This window comes from Ursus maritimus, unplaced genomic scaffold (genome assembly GCF_017311325.1).
Source record: "Ursus maritimus isolate PB19 unplaced genomic scaffold, ASM1731132v1 scaffold_6, whole genome shotgun sequence".
NCBI classification, from domain to species: Eukaryota; Metazoa; Chordata; class Mammalia; order Carnivora; family Ursidae; genus Ursus; species Ursus maritimus.
Window position 1 is genome coordinate 23,274,093 of NW_024426774.1, and position 21,702 is coordinate 23,295,794.

Below are 21,702 nucleotides of genomic sequence, written 5' to 3' on the forward strand. Positions count from 1 at the left end.
GTTACTGGTATTGTTCTGCTAACTTGCTAAATAGCTATAATTAAAACAGGGCTATTATCATTAATTATGATCTTCCCTCTTCTGATTGGCAGGTTGGTGCTTTCACCAAGTTTCAAAGAGCAGCATTTCTGTATCTTACAGGAAGCAAGAGAGAGAGAGATGGGGCTGAACAGAGTTCTGACTCTGGAGCAAGGGGCACAGCGGCATCGCGGGCGCAGCAAACCTCTGTTCCCCGGGGGGCGGGCTCCCCTGCTAGCTCCTCCAGACACAGCAGCCCGCTGCCTGTCTCCCTGACTCCCCCACACGCCGTCACAAGTCAAGCCCTTGTACTCTTCACAAAGTAACATGACGAGACTGGGAGAGCAGACGGGATTCCACAGGCAAGAACGGGACAAAAATTCCACTCGACGTCTTAAAGCTTTGCTGAAATGTCACCTCTTCCATGAAACTTTTCCTAACTCCTCGGCCTCCCACAGGCCTTTCACCTGCACCAGGGCAGAATGAATCACTCTCTCATCATTCTCTTCACTCTATCTACAACTCCCTTTTCCCTCGTCTTACACGTCCAATCTTCGATGATGTCTACTGCCATCAAATTGCAGAGACTCACTGGAGGCTCCCTAATCCAGTGAGTCCTGGGGGGGGACGCCCCACTGTGTGACACCCTCCTTTCCTGAGCCCCAGTTCTTCAACAGCAGAACTCCCCCCCCACAACTGCCCCCAGCCAATGTGTCCATCTGCAAACAGGGACACCATTTGAGGTTGTCTAAATAAACATCATCATTTCCAAGTCTGCTTGGAAATGCAAAAGGTGGTGAAGGATGAGAAGTATGGGAGCCATGGTGTCTCCTCATGGCAAACCTTGGCTTGATCTAGAACACTTTCCAGAACTATGGTTGTCAGACTTGAAAGTGTCAAAATCGGGAGAATAAAGGCAGACAAGAAGAAACCAAGTGAAAATTGCGTACAGGTCATTTAAAAAGTAAGAAAAAATAATGTATAAGTGTAACATGATGTCTTGACATAAACCATTACAGTGGGTTAATTTGAAACTTCACTCATTTATAAAAACTAGACGATACCAAGTAGGTCTCGCCTCCCCTGTGAAATAGACCTGAGAAGTCAGAGGAGCTGTTTATGTTTTCATAATACTAGAGTCATCTGATAAAATACAGGACACCAAATTAAATTTGAATTGCAAATAAAGAAGGAATAAATTTGGGATGGCACATGACTATCCCAAATATTGTATGGAACATGTTTATCTGAAATTCAAATTTAACTGGGTGTCCTGAATATTTATTTGCTAAATCTATAGCAACTCTACCTAATACCCAAACATCTTTTACTTGGAAAAACAAGTAAGCCTGCCCCTGATGTGGACAGTGAATTTTTTCTTTAAAAAAAAAAAAAAAGGTGTTAAAGAGTCTCTTGACTTCCCTTTTACGAAGGTCAACAGGATGGGAGCCCTCACCTCAAACTCACTCCTTCTACACACACAACACAACGCCTGGACTGACTCTAGCCACTGAGGTCTGCTTGCCATTGGGATTTGCCATTGCCATTTTCCTTACTCTAGGCTCTTGCTTTTGGTACCCCCTGCCTAAATGCTCTTAACCCCATCCCTGTGAAATCCTCAAAGCCCACCTTTGCCCACCTTATCTAGAAAACATGCTCTGCCCCTTCCAGACTGTCCATCCTCCAGCCTCTGCCCAGTGAAATTCATCAGCACATGATGATGAAGTCTCCAGGTGGGTGTCAAATCTTTTCACCTGGACCCCACCCCCAACAGTGCTGGCACTGCACCAGGCACACAATGACCTTCAGTAAAAAATGCTGAAATGAAATGCATTTCTCTTTCATGAGATAAATACAGAGCTGAGGAACTCAAACTCAACAGGGTAACAACTAGGCTCAAATCTACTCCTTGAAGAGTGAGACAGAATCTCCTCTTAGGCCAATTAATTACCTTTGAGCTTGCTGCCTAAGAGAAATCGATCACAGGTGTGCAGTACATGGGCACCTGGTCCTGCACCTCTTTGGTCACCTGCCTCTTGATCTGTGTTAGCCCTCCATCAGAGACTGGGTATGAAACAAATCAAAAAAGATGAAACTCAAAACTCAGGCCAGTGATACCAGCCATGTCTGTTTCTCCCCGGGAGGGAAGAGAAGGATGAAGAGTGCCTTTAGCTGACAGTAACTTGTCTGGCCTGAGGGTAAGTGAATCTCAACCTTGTGCCATCAAAAGACGGGGAAAGAGGATTTCAAACCAGAGAGACCTATGTTTAAATTCTAGGTGGTTCACCTTGGGCAAGTCCTATAGCCTCTTTGGCTTCAGTGCCATCACTGATAACATGGGAAAAAGTATACCTCGCTCATAAAGTTGTTATGAAGAGGAGCAGATATAACACGGTGGAGAACTCAGCTCAATGCTTGGCAGAGTAGACACGTAATAGATGTCAGTTTTCAAATTCTTATTGTAGGACTTGCCACAGTTTACACAGTAAACACGAGAAGAGAAAGCCTGAAAGAGGAATAGTCCCACCTTAATCCACCCCAGCATTTCGACTACTTGTGCACATTTCTCTCAATGCGTCCCGGAGTGATTGACAGTTGTTATTTTGTCTAGTGCTTCTAAATTTTTATTGGGCATACAGTTCTCCTGGTACAGACACGTTTTGGGTATCTTGCTGCCTAACAAAGCACCATCAAAATGTAGTGGCTTAAAACAACACCACTTTGTTATATCTCATGAATGTCATGGTTCATAAATTCCAGCAGGGCTTGGCTAGGCAATTCTTCTGCTCCGTGCGGCATCAACTGAGGTCATCTGGTCATACTCAGCTGGTGGATGGGATGGTCTCGAGGGCCCACAGTGGCTTCATTCATATCTCTGGCATTTTCGCAAGAATGGCTGAAAGTCGAGGGCCAGGAGGGACAGATCATCCACCAAACGCCTTCCTGGCTATCTGAGGGTGCTCAGACTTCTCACACTGCAGCTGGCTTCCCCCATAGTGAGCCTCTCAAGAGAATCGGGAGAAAGCTACTTGGTCATTTCTGACCTACTCTCAGAAGGTCATGCAGAGTCACTCCTGCCATATGCTATTGGTCAAAACAGTCGTAAGCCTAACCAGATTCAAAGGGAGGGGACACAGGCTCCCCACCTCTCAATGACAGGAGTATCAAGGAATGGGGGTCCATTTTGTTAAAATGCAGGTTCTGGTTCAGNAGGTCTGGGGTGGGACCTGGGATTCTGCATTTTTTAAAAATTCCCCCGCGGCGCTGCTACTGCTATTTCATAGATCACGCTGGGCAGGAAAGGTTTCGACAGCCCATTACGCTGCATCTTCCCCTGAACCCAAAGCCTGTCTGTTTCTGTTTCTGTTGTCTCATTTCCTGGTAGGTTCATTTAATTTAGAACTCAGCCAGACAATCTTTTCTTGGGCTCACCGGAAGGATGACTATGTTCAAAGACCTTTATTTCAAAAGAAAGAAACATCCCTGTGTTTAGATGTCACAAGGGAGCTTACAATGGCTAAAGGGGAAAATCTTTGGCAAATGAGTATGTCAGGTCAGGTAACCATAAAAACTTTGGGCACCTTTTTCTCCACCATCCATTTGAAGAGAGACACATCCAAGAAGACACTTGTGAGAAGAGGGCTCAAGGGCTGTGTATCACCTTGGGAGACTCGGCAAGGTCGGGACTCAGCAAGTTGCCGACCGGTAAATACTGACGCCGTCAAGTATTTCAAGCAGTCAAGTAGTCAAGACCCAGTTATGACGGCTGTTCCTGGGACGGTTGGGCCTGGAGGTACTGAGCATATAGTTCAACCAATTATCTTTTCTATAAAAAATTATCTTTTCTATAAAAAAAATACTGTGTACTAGCTAATGATCAAGGTTAACACAACTTCATTTATTAACATTTACTTGCTTATTTAAGGAATGATACAATTTGGTGGGAGCCTGGGTGGCTCAGCTGATTAAGCATCTGATTCTTGATTTCGGATCAGCCCCATGTAGGGCTCCGTGCGGGGCATGGAGTCTGCTTGAGATTCTCTCCCTCGCTCTCTCTCTCTCTGCCCCTCCCCTCCCTGCTTGCTTTCAAAAAAAAAAAAAAGAATGATACAATTCAAAGCAGGATTCAGAGAAATATAAGTGCCTGGATATAACAGGGTAATTTCTGGATTAATTCTCAACTGCCCCAAATTACTATCTCCATAGCACCTATTTTCTTTAAAGGGACTTTTCCCTTTGTTCAATCAAAACACGTACAGACTCCAGGGGCTGTGCTGCTCTAGCCACTGAACGACGTTCAGAACTCAGACTCATGGGCACCAGTGGCCTTGAAACCTGCCATGGAATTCCCACCACCAACAAAAACAAAACACCTCACCAATGCTTCTTTTCAGTATACCATATTAGCTCCGGAGTACTCCAAGTTCACAGAAGTCAGGTTCAAGATATGTATGCGACTTCCTATCAATTTCTCAAAAACAATTTACTCTTACTATATGCACAGTCTCCATATTTTTTTACACTTTCAGTCAAAACCACATGGAAAAAATATCAAGTTACATGCCAATTTCTAAGACTGTTTCTTTACTATTTGAAAAATCTTACTCCAACACCCAGTAGGCCACTTCCTCCGACTCTTAGGAAACTCACTGTTGGTATAAAAGAGGGATCTGCATGCTGTTTATTTGTGTCAGAACATTTGGTCGAGTGAAGCCCTAAGAGGATCCCAGTGTATAAAATTCATGAAGCTATGGTGAAATCAAAAGTGGGGGCATCTCCATCTCTGGACACAGCCTGAAAACCACTGGGTAGAAGTTAATTTAAACAAAAAGGGACTGTGACTAGAAAACTACTCATCTTGCAGCTTCTCTTTTAAAAGTTGTGTCATTTTACTTTGGTAACATTTAAAAGCGCATGTGAATAGAACAAAATGTTTCTAGAGCTGGACAATGTTTTCCCTGCAGACGAGCGAGGAAGGAGATCTGGATCTATGGATCTATCTCTAGAGAGAGAATGAATGAATGCAAATGGGGGGGTGGTAGATGGTCAGGTGAGGCGGATGAGGACCCTGAGGAAGGTGGTCTCGGGTATTCCTAGCCCTAGAGGACTGAGCGGGCAGTCACTTCATTTACCAGGCAGCTTGTTAAGCAAAAAGGAAAACCACCAGCTAGCCAGCTAGTGCTAGATTCTACTAAGAGTAGGCCGATAAAACAAGGCAACGGGGTGCTTTATGTATACGTCATGGAGAAATGCTTCAAAAAATATGTTACCTCCTGAGGGTTTCGGTGCCCTAAATGAGCATTTCCAGGTCATTTACACTTTCCGCAGAACAGAGTGTACACATAGGAGAGAAGCAAGCTCTGCCCTCTGCATTACGCGGACATCCATTTAGGCAATAGAGCCTATACCCCATACCGCTGAGGCTGGCACTGAGATTTTGCCGTTCTGTGGGACTGCCTTTCCCCCACACCACTCAGACTGTATGTCACTACAGTAAAGAGACCATGTCTTCTATTTGGTAAACTCTGTTAGTACCTAGCCAACTTTCATCCTGTTTTAGGATGAAAAAGTGGGAGTTTCCAAGGTCAAAGCAGCCTGGGTCTGAATCCCTGAATGCCTTTGATGGAAATCTGGATTTCTGTGCACTGGGATTTCTAAAGGTGAGTTTGAAATTCTGTCTTTTGTTCTCTCTGCTACAAAGGAGCTAGACTTGATAGTCCTTCTCCTGTCTCCTGGAACCCTCAAAACAAACATTTGAGGAGGTAGGATTTCCTTTTTAGGCAGAACCTGTCTCTAAGAGGGGAAGTGGCGGTTGGCTTCTTTTTCCTCCTAGACAGAACCACCAACAATGCCATATATTTGAATAATATTTAACAGTTTACAACGTATTTTAACATTTATTATTTCTTTGTGCTCAGACTCTCTGGGAGGTGGGCAGGGTAGGTAGGTATCATAAGTCCTGTTTTATATATGTGATTAACCTAAAGTCACTGAATTAATAAACTGTGAACCTGGTCTAAAAACAAAGGTCTCCTGGGGTGCCTGGGTGGCACAGCAGTTAAGCGTCTGCCTTCAGCTCAGGGCGTGATCCCAGCGTTCTGGGATCGAGCCCCACATCAGGCTCCTCTGCTATGAGCCTGCTTCTTCCTCTCCCACTCCCCCTTGCTTGTGTTCCCTCTCTCGCTGGCTGTCTCTATCTCTGTCAAATAAATAAATAAAATATTGAAAAAAAAAAAAGTCTCCTAACAGCTAAATGTTCCCTTGCCTCAATTTCACATAGCCTGAGAATCTGCCTCAGGCCACATGGGCCAGCAGCAGACTCGAGTCTTGGATGGAGGCCCCCAACTCTTAGCTCAGTGCACCTTTCATCAAAATGTAACAAAGGGAGGGGGCACCTGGGGGGCTCAGTCGTTTAAGCGTCCAACTCTTTGATTTTGGCTCAGGTCATGATCTCAGGGTCATGAGATTGAGCCTCACATCAGGCTCCATGCTGAGTGTGGAGCCTGCTTAAGATTCTCTCTTTCTCCGTCTGCCCCTCCCCCTGCTCTCTCTCTCTCTCCCTCTCCCTCTCTCTAAAAAAAAAAAAAAAAAAGTAACAAAAGGGGAATGGACATTGCAGTGAAAGAGGCTTAAGTGTGCAACCTAGATCTGCCATTTCTGACTAGAAAACTTTGGGTAATTAATTTCTTTGGGATTCGGTTTCTTCATCTATAAAATGGGGATGCTAGTACTTTCTTCAAGGGAGTTTGCAAGGAATAAGTGAGCCAACATGAATGAAAGCACAGGGCCTGGTGAGAAACATAATGGGTGCTCTACAAATTCCAATTTGTCAAATTGGAATAAAGGAAGAAGGGGGGCCTTCTTGCCCTAAAATGTTTTCTTCTAGACAACTGTCACATCATGATATTTGAAAGTCAGTCATTCCTTTGGGGGTAACGATTCATCTCCTCCAAAAATGGAAATAATGACCAGTCATGCACATGTCAGTGACACCTTGCAGCAGATTTTTTGAAAGAGGTGGATATAGGAAAATAAGCACCCCAGGGAAACGGGAGACCTGGAGAGGATGCTGGGTGACAGTCACCCTTTTGTAGTAACGTGGGCAATGCAATGCAACTTACGAGTGTAATGTTGCAATTAACGCTTATCTAAATTAGGAAGTTTCCGATCAAGTATGTCATTCATGCCTCCCAAGCACTTGTCAAATCATCAAGGTCATAGACCACAGACACTGGAAATGGCCTTAGAGATCACTCTACCACATCTCATTTAAAAATGACAAGTCTGAGGCCCATATAGAAGAACATTTTATGATTCTGGGGGGAAATGTAAGAAACTGCTAAATTCTGCTACTGCCTGGGAATCAGTGCTAACATTTACATCATCCACCTGCTTAGGGACACCCCGACTCACCGTCAACTCACACAGACCTGGAACCGCCACCAAAGTACTGAGAGCTCAGGGTCAGGGAGCTCACTGCCAGCCACAGGTAGAGGCACAGATGCAGCAAGACTCGAGTGCCACAGTGGTGGGGAGAACCCGGCACAGCCCCCCTGACATTCAGCCTCTTTTCACACAGTGCGAGGGCTAAGCGCAATATTTGGCAACAGCCCATTCTCTGTGTGACCACCTCTTGGGTGAATGGTGGTGGCTGGACCAAGTTCAACCACTCTCTCCCTGACCCATCAAATGACTTTGTTTACAACCATGGTCTTGAGCCTGAGGGGGACTCCATTACTGTCCTGCAAATATTGTCTCTCCTTTCTACCCTCCATGGGAGGGTCAACTTCCCTGCCCCACCGATGGTGGCCTGGACCTCAGGATTTCTTCGGGCAGTTGGAATGTACGTAGATGTGGCAAGTTACCAGCTCCAAGCAGAGGCTCGCTCGTACCAGTTTCCTCTGCCAGGAGAATACTGAGGCTCGGAGAAGAGGTGCCCCTTCATCCTGCAACCCAGAATGAGAAGGTATACAGAGCAGATCTGAAGCTGCTGACAGCCTGGAGCACAGCAACAGTGGCCATGCCAGGACACAAACAAGAGCATGAAGGAGAGAGGTGCAAATGGGGTAAAGCAGAAAGAGTTTGAGATTATTCATGCAGCAGAACCCAGAGAAAATTTTCTCCTACACTCTTCATCTGTTGGATTGTGATTTCTTGGTCAAGAGATACAATAGTTTCCCTCTCTAACAACTGCTTCTGACCACTTAGCCTGCACTAGACCCTGTGTTACATGCTTTACAGTCACGAGCTCCTTTTGATCCTTGCAATCATGAAATATGATTGTCCCTCTTTTACAGATGATAAGACCGAAGCTGAGAGAACTGGAAGGCTAAGAGCTGAAGGGACTGGTCCATGACAGGTGGTCGATCCGGGACTTGAAACGAAGACCATCCATGCCAGAGTCCCAGGCCTAAACTGCACCAGCCCAGACTGCTTCCGTGGGCATTGATGCAATCGGGAAACATAGAGGCCGGGACACCCAGAACCTCTCCCGTGCTCCAGCACACATACTCTTTCCCAACAGAATATAATCTTGTTTATGTTAAATAGGTTCTTGGGAGAGGGGGAAAAATGACTTGCAGATCTTCAGAATGACCTAAATACCCCCCACAAGCCCATTTTTAAAAGCAAGTTGATTGAATTCTGAACCATCCCAAAGTTGACACGGTCAATTCCATCATGCCCAGAGCCTGGGAGACCCAGCTTTATAAAGCCATCCAGCCCATCCTCCACTCGGGCACAGCAGTGCCTTGCGATGGCCATAATGCTTTTCCCTGTGATTTACAGCCCCATCCAACCCCGGGCCACTCCTGACGGGCCGCTGTCATCCCCCGCTGCCTGACAGCTTTAGGGATTCTTCGCAGGCCATAATTTCTGAATATTTCCACCCCTCCCCTTCCCTAGCCATGGAATTTCAGCTACTTTCCGTTCAGAAAAAGATTGCTCCATTTATTCTCAGCTTCATGGTCCTTTTTACATGTATCTGCTGCTCAGCCGCCTTCCTGATCAGGTGTTTAAAGATAAGCCAGTCTACCTCTGATGAGTGACCCTGCTCCTTTTTCTCATTGCTCTGAGTTTCTCCCTGGCAGACTCAATATCATTTTATATATTTGCAGGCTTCCAACTCATTCCATTATTCTTTTCCTCTTATCAATGAGATAATGGATGTGGAAGGGCCTACAAAACTAAAGAGAGGTATATAAATATTACTTCTTTGTTGTTGTTGTTGTTGTTTCTATACCTAACAGCTTCCCAAGTTCAATTCATTGTGGTGAAATGTTAGCTCTCACCACTGTGAAGGTTCCCAGACTCATTCTCAGCTTCAAACAAACCTAACACCGGGGTTGAGGCTGTCCGAGTCTGAATTCTCTGGTATCCAGTGCCGCCTATAATAAACAGATGACTGCCCAGCTTCAAGACTGCTTGGTTACCTAGATTCCTGTTTCCGTGAGATCTGTAGTTAGAGGAATTAGCTTGTTTAAATGAATGGAGCTTATTAAATTTCAAGTGCAATGGCTCAAGAAGTTGCTTACGTAGGGAAAGCATGGGGCTGGCAGAGCTGGGTTCAATTCCCACCCTGCCGTTTATAAACCAAATGACCCTGGCCAAGGTCACCTCCCATCTCCTCATTTGCAGCCTCTCCCTGGACTGGCACGTAAGCTAAATTCAACAGTCCTATAAAAACCCTCAGCAGAGTGCCTGGCACATAACAGTCATCCAATAGAAGTGTGTGACTAATATTAATAAAGAAATGGAAGACCAGAAGTCATTGCAAATAATTTAAATGCTCATAAGCTTTCAAGCTGAAAGGGATGTCAAGGATCTGAAATCTTTTCTTACACTAGAAAAAGATCAAGGAACAAAGGGAGAACTTGTCCTGCTCTGCAAGCTCTGAGGGCTGGGGCCACACCTGTCTCCATCTCGTTCCCGGTGCGTGGGCTCTCAGTAGGCGCTTAGTGGGTATTTGCCACCGGATCATGTTGCTGGACTCAAGACAGGCAGCAAAGTGAGGTGGCTCATGGCCGGTGTTAGGAGTCTGAGAGCCCTGAGTAAGAGCCCAGGTCTCCCACTTGGGCAGGTGACCTAACCTCTCTACGCCCTTGCACAAATGGGAGAAGCAATCATACTTTCCTTATGGGGCTGCTAGGATGGTTATATAAGAAATAGAGGTAAAACCCGACTCAAAAAAACACCGCAAAAAAAAAATGAAATGTTAGCTCTTAAAGCTCACAATAACTTGTCTAAGATCAGTTAGCTAACTAATGGGAGAGCAATGAGACCCCAATAACATGATTTCTAGCCTGGACATTTTCTTCTACAGTAGAAAAATGAAATTTTAAAACATCAGGGTGCTATCATGTTATCTAGTATTTCATTCTTGCTCCCAAGCACTTTTTTTTAATGTACTATATCCTTTGACTCTGGATTCTCTTCAAATTCTCAAGTATCTCACTTTTCCATTAGGAGAAAGACAAGGGGAAAAGCTGAGAATGTTGATGCTTTACACACCACACACACACACACACACACACACACACCAAACTACACATACTCTCCTTAAAATGCACTTTTGAAGATGATACTTTCAGGGATCATTTCTGTGGTTTGTGAAAATGCACGTTTGGTATTAAAGAGGGCACGTATTGCATGGAGCACTGGGTGTTGTACGCAAACAATGAATCATGGAACGCTACCTCAGAAACTAATAATGTACTGTATGGTGACTAACATAATAAAATAAATAAAAATAAATAAAATGCACTTTTGGGGTCAACATTTCCTATAGAAAGATGTAGCATTTGCTAAACAATCACTAGAAACCACTAAACCCCTAACAATTCTATCAGTGGTAAAACCTCAATATGTCAAGTCAAATGTCCAGGCTCCTTTGTGAGGAATTCACATCAAGGTGTCATCATTATCTATAATGCGTTTTTGAATCAGGTCTTAAAACTTAATGTGGCTTTTATGCCTGGAGATAGGCAGGGTTTGGGGTTGACAAGTTACAGTGGCACACGTGAGGGCCGCCGGTTGTTCCTAATTCTCTAGGATGATTTAAAACCATCATTAGCCCTGAAAGTTGTCACTCCTCCTCTTTAACATTTTGCTCTGCGAACCGGCGACACCCACCAAGGCAGGGCCATGCAGACGCACATCGAGATTCCACTAGAAAATCTCTTCTTCATGCTGAAAGACACTGGAAGTGAAGAAGGGTTAAAAGACAAAGCTTTTCTCTAAAAGGGAATGAGCTGTGAGGTGAAAGTTATACGGCTGGAAGTCTTGGCAGAGAGACAAAAATTTTCTGAGAATGGAAACAGGAGGCTGCGGCTCTGACCATCCTGGGCTGTGGGTGTCAGCCGGGCGGCAGCCCCCTCCGTGCCTCAGCCTCAGCCCCTGTCGCTCCCTCACGAACCCTACAGGGGACCTGGCTCAACAATGCGGAAAAGGTTTGCGTCTTCGCAAACGAGTGCCGCAGGATTAGCCATAGTCGTTTATTTTATTCTTTCCAGATACTACTTGCATTTTAACAGTCCTTCCAGTAGCTTCATTCGGGAGCTCCCTTATCACCAAAATTCAACAGTTAATTGTGGGCTTCAATCCGGTGAACTGCTGGCCAGATTATCAGCTCCCTGGACTCTATTTTGGTCAATGGGCATTTGAAGGGAGGACCCCAGGAGTGAGCTCAATGGCGCTCCAGCCTGTTCGGTGGCCCAGGGCAAAGAATGGAGGACGGCTCAAGTCATGGGTCTGTCTCTTTCCCTGGCCTTGTACACATTTCCCAGGCATTATGTTTGGTGCCAGAAGATTCACGCACAGGTCTCTTCAACCTGACATACAGAACATGTGCCAAATGTCCCCATGGCGTCCACAAACTGATCTCCGCAATGGAGCACGGTGGGAGAGGGAATGGGGGTGCAAGAAGACTCAGAAACGGCCACACAGATGGCAAGAAAAGGCACGGGGTCACAAGCTGGTGGGGAACACAAAGGAGCAAGTGGGCCTCTCTTGCAGAGGTGGGAGGGAGGGGCTATGTACCTTGGAGGAGTTGACATGTGAGAGGAGACATAAGGTATGAGGAGCATTTTCCAGGATGGAAAAGAACAAAAGAGAACCATGGAAGAGGGAACCACTTAACAAAAGCACAGAACTGTGCGGGTAAATCGGGTGTTGCTATGGACCGAATCCATATGTGGGTGCCTTACCCGCCCCCCACCATATGAAAAGAAAGAAAAGGAGAAGGGAGAAGACTAAAGGGAAAAGCCAGCATAGACCCAGTCCCCAGGCCCTGGACTCTCAGCAACACCACCACAGAGGACCTCTACCAGCCTCCAGCCCCGGCGTGCCCACCTCACGCTGTCACCAGGAGCAGAACAAGTGTGTTTTTTCCAGTGAGCCCATTTTGATTCCCTCTTCCAGATTCTAGGTTTAAAAGCACCAAGGAGGGGCGCCTGGGTGGCACAGTGGTTGGGCGTCTGCCTTCGGCTCAGGGCGTGATCCCAGCGTTATGATATCGAGCCCCACGTCAGGCTCCTCTGCTATGAGCCTGCTTCTTCCTCTCCCACTCCCCCTGCTTGTGTTCCCTCTCTCGCTGGCTGTCTCTATCTCTGTCAAATAAATAAAATCTTTAAAAATAAAATAAAATAAAATAAAAGCACCAAGGAAAGGCCACATTCCTAACCGAAAATGGAAGAGAAAAGGGTTTCTTTGAAACTGATCAAATGCAATTAAGGCAGACTATCCAACTCACCTACCTTTGATTAACCTCTATCTGGAGAGAAATGATTGGCGATTAAGAATCAGATGAGGTGACTAATTATATCAGGAATCTGCCTTCGAAGAAATCTCTTTCGGCACCAGAGGAAAAGCTGATAAAAAACAATCATGGCTGTAATGGTGCCTTTTAAGGAGAATAATTAACCTGTAATAACAATTTTGGCCTCAACTTAAGCCCTGTAAAATAATCCTTTTTCATTAACTTCAAGTTCAATTAGCATCAATAATGAGCGTTCAGTTCGGAGTAACCGCAGCATCGAGCTCCCTGATGGCTGATTTCGTGCAGCTCAGCCTCCTGAAAGGCCTTCAAGCCCTCGCTGCCACGGGAGCTGCGTGTCCCCAAAGTGGGAAGCTCTGACTGCACTCATTGCAGGGTCAGGAAGAATTCAGTCTTCTGAGAAGCAGAAGTTTCATATGACACTGAAGTTTGTAGGGAGGAAAAGGAAGAAGAGGAGCAAGAGAAGGAGGAGGAGGGAAAGGGGGAAGAAGATGTTGCCACCACTAGCTCCAGTGGCCTGTCAATCTAAATGTTTGATATCCAACAGCCGATGTACCAGAATGACGGTGAGGCATCTCCCATCTTCAGCTGAGTTGAACTTGCCATCCAGACACCCTCCTGGACTGTCCCACATGAAAGGAAGCCCCCTAGAGCATATGACCCAGAGGGAATTGAGAGCCTTATATGGAACTGTCTGTTCTTTCTAGAACTCCCAAAATTAAAAACGATGATGGAGACACTCAGCATTCCCCCACCCTTCTTGCTAAGAGAAGTTCAACTGTGGTCAGGTTTGGGGCATCTGCGGAGGTCAAGGGCACTGCCCCAGACCTGGGAGATGACGGATGAACAGTTTAAGCCAATGTTTCTCAGAGTGTGGTCTCCGCACCAACAGAGGAGAGGTTAGAAATGCAAATTCTCAGGTCCTACCCTGCACCTGCTGAACCAGCTTCTCTGGGGGTGGGGCCCAGTGGAGTCTATTTTAATAAGCCCTGCCAGGGGTTCTGATGCATGTTCAGGTTTGAGACAAGTCAACTGTGTTCTTCCCTCTGGATAGCTGCTCGATTTGGGCATGGTCATGTGAGGCAGCCCGAGCAAATGGGACACAGGGGGGTTCCACCAGGGGCCTTTGGAAAAGGTTTCCTTCTTCTTATGAAGGAGCAAAAAAACAAACATTCGCCCTTTTCAGCTGCGTGTGAAGGAGCTTCTGCTGCCGCCAACCCTGAAGAAGGCAGAGTGGAAAGACAGGAAGGGCCTGGGTCCTTGACTTTGTCCTGTGCCATGAATTATGAATCAGCTGACCCTGGAGCCACACCAACTCCACACCTCTTACTATATGAGACCGTCGAGCTACTTCCAGTCGGGTCTTTATTACTTGCAGCCAAAAGCATGGGAACTGATCTCAAAGAGAATAAACACACTCACGGTACAAACAGTGTCTCCGCTGCCCTTCCTGCATGGTGCACGGACTACGATGCCGTGTGCCACGTGCTGTGGGGACTGTCTCACAGCCGTCATCCGTGTCACCTTCACAGCTCCTCACTGACTTGCAATCCTCACTATCAGCGACGCTTCTCCAGAAGGCTCTAGTTAATACGCACTGACTGACCAGAAAATGCGCTGAGGGGTGCTGGCCCGCTCCATTTGCCAGGCGCGCCCAGATCAACGTGTCTCAGAAAGCACCTACAGGTCCACCCTGCGGGTAGGCTGACATCCACTCATCCACGGGTTAGAGTCCAGAGCAGGAGAAAGAGGTGAGGTGATCAGCGAGCCTGCACGGAGGGCCACCTGCAGGAAGCCAGTGGAAGAAGGCTGCCGAGTGGAAAGCCAGGACCCATGAGGGCTGCAGACGGAGCCGCAGCCGCATTGCGCACCAGGATGGGTGGCCAGGGCCGCACACCAAGCTGTCCTTGTCTCTCATCCTCAGGAATGTGTTAGCCTCTAAGCGGAGTTGCTGCCTGCTCCTCTCTCTTGCCCAATCCCTTCTCCTTGGCCCATCGTCCTTAAATATGTAAAACACAAGCACACCTTTTTTCTTAATTCTAAGGAAATTCCAATTTAGTCACTTCAAAGTAATTTTTCCTAGCACCCAGTGTGGTGCCTTGTACAGAGTAAGTACTTCTCGCAAAGTCTGTCTACGGTCAAAATGAAAATCAGAAGCTACAATGCAGCCACACTGTAGTGTCCACCTGCCCTTGGCCAGGCTCTGCAGAAGGCCAATAGTAAGCGCACAGGGGGCCCCGAAAGATGAAAGACTTGGTGCTGCCTACCTCCTCACTCCGCCTCGACTCTTTAACCCACACACCCCGAAAGATGTGAGAAGAGAAGGGGGCCTCCCACAATGACAGGCGGCGAGGAAGCAGAAGAGAAGGCGGGAAGGAAAGAGGGATAAGGGACATGAACGACACAGCTGAGGAGGACAAGGAGATGAGCACTACTGGATTCCCACCCTCCTTCACAGGCTTCTAGAAAATTATAATCAAGTGCCTTTCTTAAAAATAATTTTTCCTTCTAATAGGGATTGGAAGAAAGCACAGCTTGGAACAAGGAGGGAATCTTCAGGCTTAGAAACCTAATCCCAGTTTGGGGAACCAAATACCAGTTTAGCCGCTTACTCATCCCATGATCTGGGGAAGTCACATAACCCCCGGAAGTCTCATTTGCGAAAGAGATTAAAATACCCATCTTTTGTGGCTATAACAGTTAAATGAGGGAATGTCTGTAAAGCGCTTAGCATATAATAAATGTTCGATAAATGTTAGCACCTGCGTCTTATTTCTCCAGCTGTCCCCTCCCCATGATTACCTCATCTAAAGTCAAGTCTGACACCCTGTGCCAGGTACTCCTTGAGAACATCTAAGTAAATTGCTGGGGAAATTTTCCCTTTGAAGGGGAGGAAGAAGAGGATTAGACTAAGGAAAACTCGACTTCTGAGAGTCGCACCTGCTGTTTGTGCTAACTCAGTTCAAACCACTCATGAAAGCTTGGTGCCAGGAAAGGAGTGCCGGCTTCAAGCCCATCTACCAGTTCTGAAAGCCCTACTTCATCTGATCACATTATCTGCCAAGCAGCTCGTCTCTTGTTGAGAATCAGTGCTTTGCTTAAGAAAAGCTGTAAATCAAACAACGGAGCTGTCCAGGGAACTGAGAATTTAGCTCTTTAAACATTTCCTCCTATAAATATAAATGGTTGCTTTCCTCTAGAGAAACCTTCTATCCCTCTGATCTCTGAAGGACTGGAGAGGGTGCCAAGAGGATCACTATATCTTCTGGTGAACATTCCCGATCACCTTAATCTCTTCACAGACAATCTTCTGATCTGACAGAAATAGAGGTTATTGTGCCCCTCAGTTTATAAAGTATTAGGGGAGGGGGGAGTGGATCAGAGGGAAGAACAGAGCACCAAAATCACCAGGGAGGCAGATGGGAGGGGGGAAGGGAGAATTACTTTTAATACAGTTGCATAATCCATAATTCAGCAAGCTTTTCGTTTCTCTTATCTTCTGAAAAACATGAAATTAAGTTCTAAGCAAAGTGCATAATTTATGAGAAGTCTCTGCTGCTGATTCCCAAATCCCCATGCCCGGCCCTGACTTCTTACAGGAGTTCTAGTCCCACATTTCCAATCACCTACAGGACATTGCTGCCTGGAGCCAGCTATTATCTCAGCTTTCCATGTGCAAGTGGAACTCAGCTCTCCCTCCCCAAATCTTTCCTTCCCCAAGCCTTCATTTCTATCAAAGATACTCTAATCTTGCTGGCAGAAAGTTCCAGAATAACTTGGATTCATCCCTCTTCCGCCTCTAACAACAGGATCTGTGAAGTTTCTCTGCAGTCATCCTTCTCTCTGCCATCCCACTTTCCAAACCGTCCCCCGCATGGCATCCCAGATGACCAACTCCAGTCCCCACGTTCTAATCTGAACTGCACGCCTCTACCAGTTTCCTCGTCCTAACATTCAGATGAGACCTTTTGGCAGTTGCCCGGTTCTTCCTACGAGAAGATTAAACACTCTTGCGTACTCTCCAAGACCCTCCTATCATGTCCGGATCCCGTCCTGCCCATCCAACTGTACTTTCCAGCACAAAATCTCCTCCAGAGAAGTCCCAGCAGAGCATGTTCATATCAGATACTCCAGGAAGACTAGCTGATTTAATCAGATTGAATTTGGCGCCCCTCACTCCATGTTCCATGCACGCTGTCTGGAATGCTCTCCCCTCAGCTTGGTTGTCCAAACGCTACTCATCCTCCAGGACCCATGAAGGCTCAGTTCCATTAGGAAGTCTGTACTCATCACCCTACTTGCTGTTCTTTGTCCCAGTACCCTTAGATTTTAAGCCCACACCCTCTTGTATTATTTCTAATGGCTGGTGTAATGCTTATAGTGCTTTCAATTTTACAGAGCACTCTTCTACATATATAATCTTATTTGATCCTCTCAACAATCCTAGGAGGTTGGAATCATCCCCTGCATGTCAGCAGGACTCAAGACTGTTTAAATGGTGATCATGAAGTTATTGATGCTGGGGTCAAGTCTTGAATCCCCAACTTTTGACTCTAAATCTTGTATTTCTGGTCTTCCTTAATAGACTATAAATTCTTTAAAGTCAGGAATCACATTTTGTAATTATTGTCTTTATAATTTTACAAAGTTCTGAACACACAAGGGGTCTCTATGATTATTTGTTGAACGGAGAATTGAAGTTAAGGAAAGAGTCAATGAGTCATTAAGAAGTGAGCAAGTGAACTTGTAAGACACACTATGTTCACTGCGGCAGGTGGTTATTAAAGATGGAACAGGCTTGTCCTGCGGCCATTTTTATATATCATATTTTTATTCCTCATTCATTCTTTATTCCTTTCTTCATTGATTCAGCAAGTATTTGCTGAGTACCCCCATGTCCCTCATACTGAGATAAATGAGTCAAGTACTCCCATATCCCAATATCCTGCCCCTAACCTAAACCCTACCCACATAAGGAAGAGGAGGTACAGTTTTCATGTATGTAGGTGAGTAGGTAGATAAGAATTTATCTATCCATCTATCTACCTACCTACCTATCACCTCTGTCCACACAACAGGTCCCTAATTAGCTGTAATGGTTAGAACAGAAAACCAGAACAGATCATCTTAGGTGAGTTCACTGTACATCCAGAAAAGAACCAAAATAACTTGGCTCTTCCTTTTGGGTAGAAATGAAAATAAATTTCTTTAATCTTATCATAGTCTCTAAGGAGTATTAGTTAGAAATAAACAGCTCTTGTCATAATCTTCTAGTTACCAAATGTGTAAGAATCGGAGAAGGTTATCATTCTTATCACTGCTCTGTGAAATTCTAACTGACCCTGCAACTGTTCATAGCAATAGCATCTTCCCAGTAAAGCTTCAGCACCAGGCCTGGAAATAGGTTAGAATCACAGAATTTTAATATGAAAGGGAGAGGAGAGATTAGAACTCACTTATTTCATAGGACAGAAACTAAGACTCCGAAAGCTCAGGTGATTGGCCCAGGTTCGAACAGGACAACTCGGCACATCCTAAAATGAAAACCTAATTCCACAATTCCTAGTCCAGAAGTCTCTTCCCTCTTTCCATGCCTCAACTAACATAGTTAATTACTGAAATAAGGACTTTTCCTGCTATGAAAGTAAAAGATTTTATACAGGGTGCCTGGGTGGCTCAGTCGTTAAGCGTCTGCCTTCGGCTCAGGGCGTGATCCCAGCGTTATGGGATCGAGCCCCACATCAGGCTCCTCCACTGGGAGCCTGCGTCTTCCTCTTCCACTCGCCCTGCTTGTGTTCCCTCTCTCGCTAGCTATCTCTCTCTGTCAAATAAATAAATAAAATCTTTAAAAAAAAAAAGATTTTATAATGAGTGTCTTAAGGGTTTAGAAATCATCTTTATGACTTAATTAAAATTCTTTGACATTAAAAAAATAAATAAATAAAAGATTTGCTATTTCCATGTGGAATTCTTAGGCAATGCACAATGGGATGGCACTGACTTTCTGATGATTTTAGCTCTGAGCAAATAGGCTGCTTTAGTCCCTAATATGTAAAGGTTTCTTGGGGGCCCTTCATTTATTTAATTTTATTTTCTACAAGATAAACTCAAATTTGAGTATATTTAGATTTCAGCAAAGATGACATGGAAAAGATTGAGAAATCGTTCTTTTTGCTGCAACATGGATGGCACTGGAGGAGATAATGCTAAGTGAAATAAGTCAAGCAGAGAAAGACAATTATCATATGGTTTCTCTCATCTATGGAACATAAGAACTAGGAAGATCGGTAGGAGAAGAAAGGGATAAAGAAGGGGGGGTAATTAGAAGAGGGAATGAAGCATGAGAGACTATGGACTCTGAGAAACAAACTGAGGGCTGCAGAGGGGAGAGGGGTGGGGGAATGGGATTGGCTGGTGATGGGTAGTAAGGAGGGCACGTGTTGCATGGTGCACTGGGTGTTATACGCAACTAATGAATCATCGAACCTTACATCAAAAACCAGGGATGTACTGTATGGTGACTAACATAATAAAAATATTATAATAAAAAAAAGAAAAAAGAAAAAAAATGACATGGAAAAGAAACCACAAAAAAATTATAATCAGGGAAGCCCCTTTATATTAATAAAACAACAATAATAATAAAATTGAAGATAATGGATAATATTTTCAGTGCTTTAACCATGTGCCAGGTGCTATACTAAATTCTTTTTTTAATTATCTCATTTAGTCCTCCTAAGAACCCTATAAAGCAAGTGCTATAATAATCTCTACCTTATAGATGAGGATGCCAGGAGCAGAAAAATTAAGTTATTGTCTCACTACCTTAAGATTTTGTAACTATAGTAAGTTCTGGAGCTGGGCACCAAACTGAGAACAAAATCCACATTCTATTTTCTTAACATAATGCAATGTTGTCTCCTTTCAGAAGTACATGGGTTAACTAACACTCACAGTTCTTTAAAAAAAAAAAAAGAAAGAAGAAAGAAGAAACAAAGAAAGAAAGACAAAAAAACCCTTTCAGAGCCTCCACTCTGAAAGGACACTGCTGCTTCTGATGATAATTGAGTATGAGACTGAGTACAGAATTACACTCCAGGCTGGAGGATTATACTTCTATCAGGATTTACACAGCTGGAGCAAGGTAATTCTCCCTCTTTCTGTTTTAACAATAAAATGTCTTCAGTAAAATAAGCGATACAGGTAAACCTGCATATATAGAATATTTTGTATTTCATCAAAGGAGAGGACATGTAGATTGTGGGTCTTTCGCTGGGATGCCACCACACCATATGAAAAAGCCAAACACAATTGTGTGTTGTAAAATACTTCCTTGATGTTATCAAATGTTCTCATTACCTATCAGGGATCATTTGCCACTTAATTCTATTCTGATTTTTCACATTTTCTGTTGTCTGAAATGTAAACATCACTGCTTATGCTGGTTCCTTAAAAGTACTTAGGACTCTCACCAGTTAGAATCTTCACATAAATTATACTTAAATCTGAACTATATTTCTCCCCTAAATATTTAAGCACATAAATAAACTCTAACCATCCTGGCTGTCATTTTAAACTATTTGGCATTTATTGTTTTGAAGAGAAAAAAAGGTCAGATATATCAAATCTGCATTTGTACTTCTTAACATTTTTCTCCAACTAGATTCTTCCAAATTGTGGTATTGAGACTGATACTAAGAGGAAGGAAGGAAGGAAGGAAGGAAGGAAGGAAGGAAGGAAGGAAGGAAGGAAGGAAGGAGGAAGGAAGGGAGGCAGGGAGGGAGGGACCGAGGGAGGGAGGGAGAAAGGAAGAGAGAAAGAAAAGGGGAGGGAAGAGAAGAGGAAAGGAGAGAAAAAAGAAAAGAAAGGAGAAAAGAAAGGGAGAAAGAAGGGAAGGAGTGGGGAGGAGGGGAGAGGAGAGGGAGGGGAGGTGTGGGTAACAAGAGGGGCTGGAGCATGTAAGGAAAGGCAGCATTTGTGGAATGCACGGCACGGTGATCTATATTTAGCATGACCTCTGGTCACACTTCATGGAACAGTTAGAGACCATCTGGCCCTACTCCTGGGCTCTCCGTCCTTGTCCTTTGCCCCTGCCTGGAACCTCTACACATCTGTCTTCTTGTCTCAGAGAAGGGAGCGGTGTTCTTTCTCTCTAGTTACTCCTGCCTGTGGTTCTGCCCATTCCTAGCTTGGAGCTGCAATAACCCAAGGTTTCTCAGTTAAGAGGTTCACTGTGCTCCAAGATCAGACCACAGTGGTGGAAACTTGGCCTCATTTGAAGTCCACCCCTTAAAAGGAGAGGCATCCGGAGGAAAGAAGCAAGCATGATGAGGCCTCTGAAAATCAGAGTTTGTGAGAAAGAGCGCCAAGGGGGGGGGGGGCTAGAGATGCCCCGTTCCTTCACAGCACTCCTCATTGTTTCTTATTATAGATTTATGTGTTCATTTGCACATTTAATATGCCTGCCTCGCCAGTCTGTAAGCCCCGAGAGGGCAAAGCGCTGGTCTGTTTTGTTCAACGCGGTCTGTGCAGCACCTAGCACAGGGACTGACACACGGAAACTCCTCAATCATTACCTGCTGAATTAACAATTAAAAAAAAGAGAGAGAGAAAGAAAGCAAGAAAGAGAGGAAAAAGAGAAAGAGGAGGAGACAAAGGAAATTATCCAGGATATGTGGGATAACTGACTTCATATGTTTGAAGGGCCCTCATGCTGGAGAACAGACAATACTTGAAGGCAGAATGACAACCACAAGCAGGAGCAAGAAGACCTAGAGATAACAGGCGTACAGTTAAACAGGCAGGGACTCAAATACTAGATCCTTCTCTTACTAGCTATGTGACCACCTCTCTGAGCCTCAATATATCTGGAAATGGGAGTAATACTAAAATCAACCCTGTTAGAGTAAATA

General features: G+C 44.9%; 1 protein-coding gene and 1 long non-coding RNA gene across 3 annotated transcripts in view; one reads left to right on the forward strand and one right to left on the reverse strand.

Annotated features, from left to right (window-relative positions):
* ALK (ALK receptor tyrosine kinase) overlaps nucleotides 1–21,702 on the reverse strand; it is a 674,923-nt gene that overhangs the window by 634,458 nt on the left and 18,763 nt on the right. The gene's annotated exons all lie outside the window — the stretch shown is intronic.
* On the forward strand, nucleotides 2,359–9,224 carry LOC103671616. 2 transcript variants are annotated; one of them, XR_570982.2, is made up of 3 exons: nucleotides 2,359–3,811; nucleotides 5,579–5,678; nucleotides 8,316–9,224. It is a non-coding gene; the product is annotated as an uncharacterized LOC103671616 (long non-coding RNA). The 2 variants fall into 2 exon arrangements; XR_005832787.1 differs by lacking the exon at nucleotides 5,579–5,678.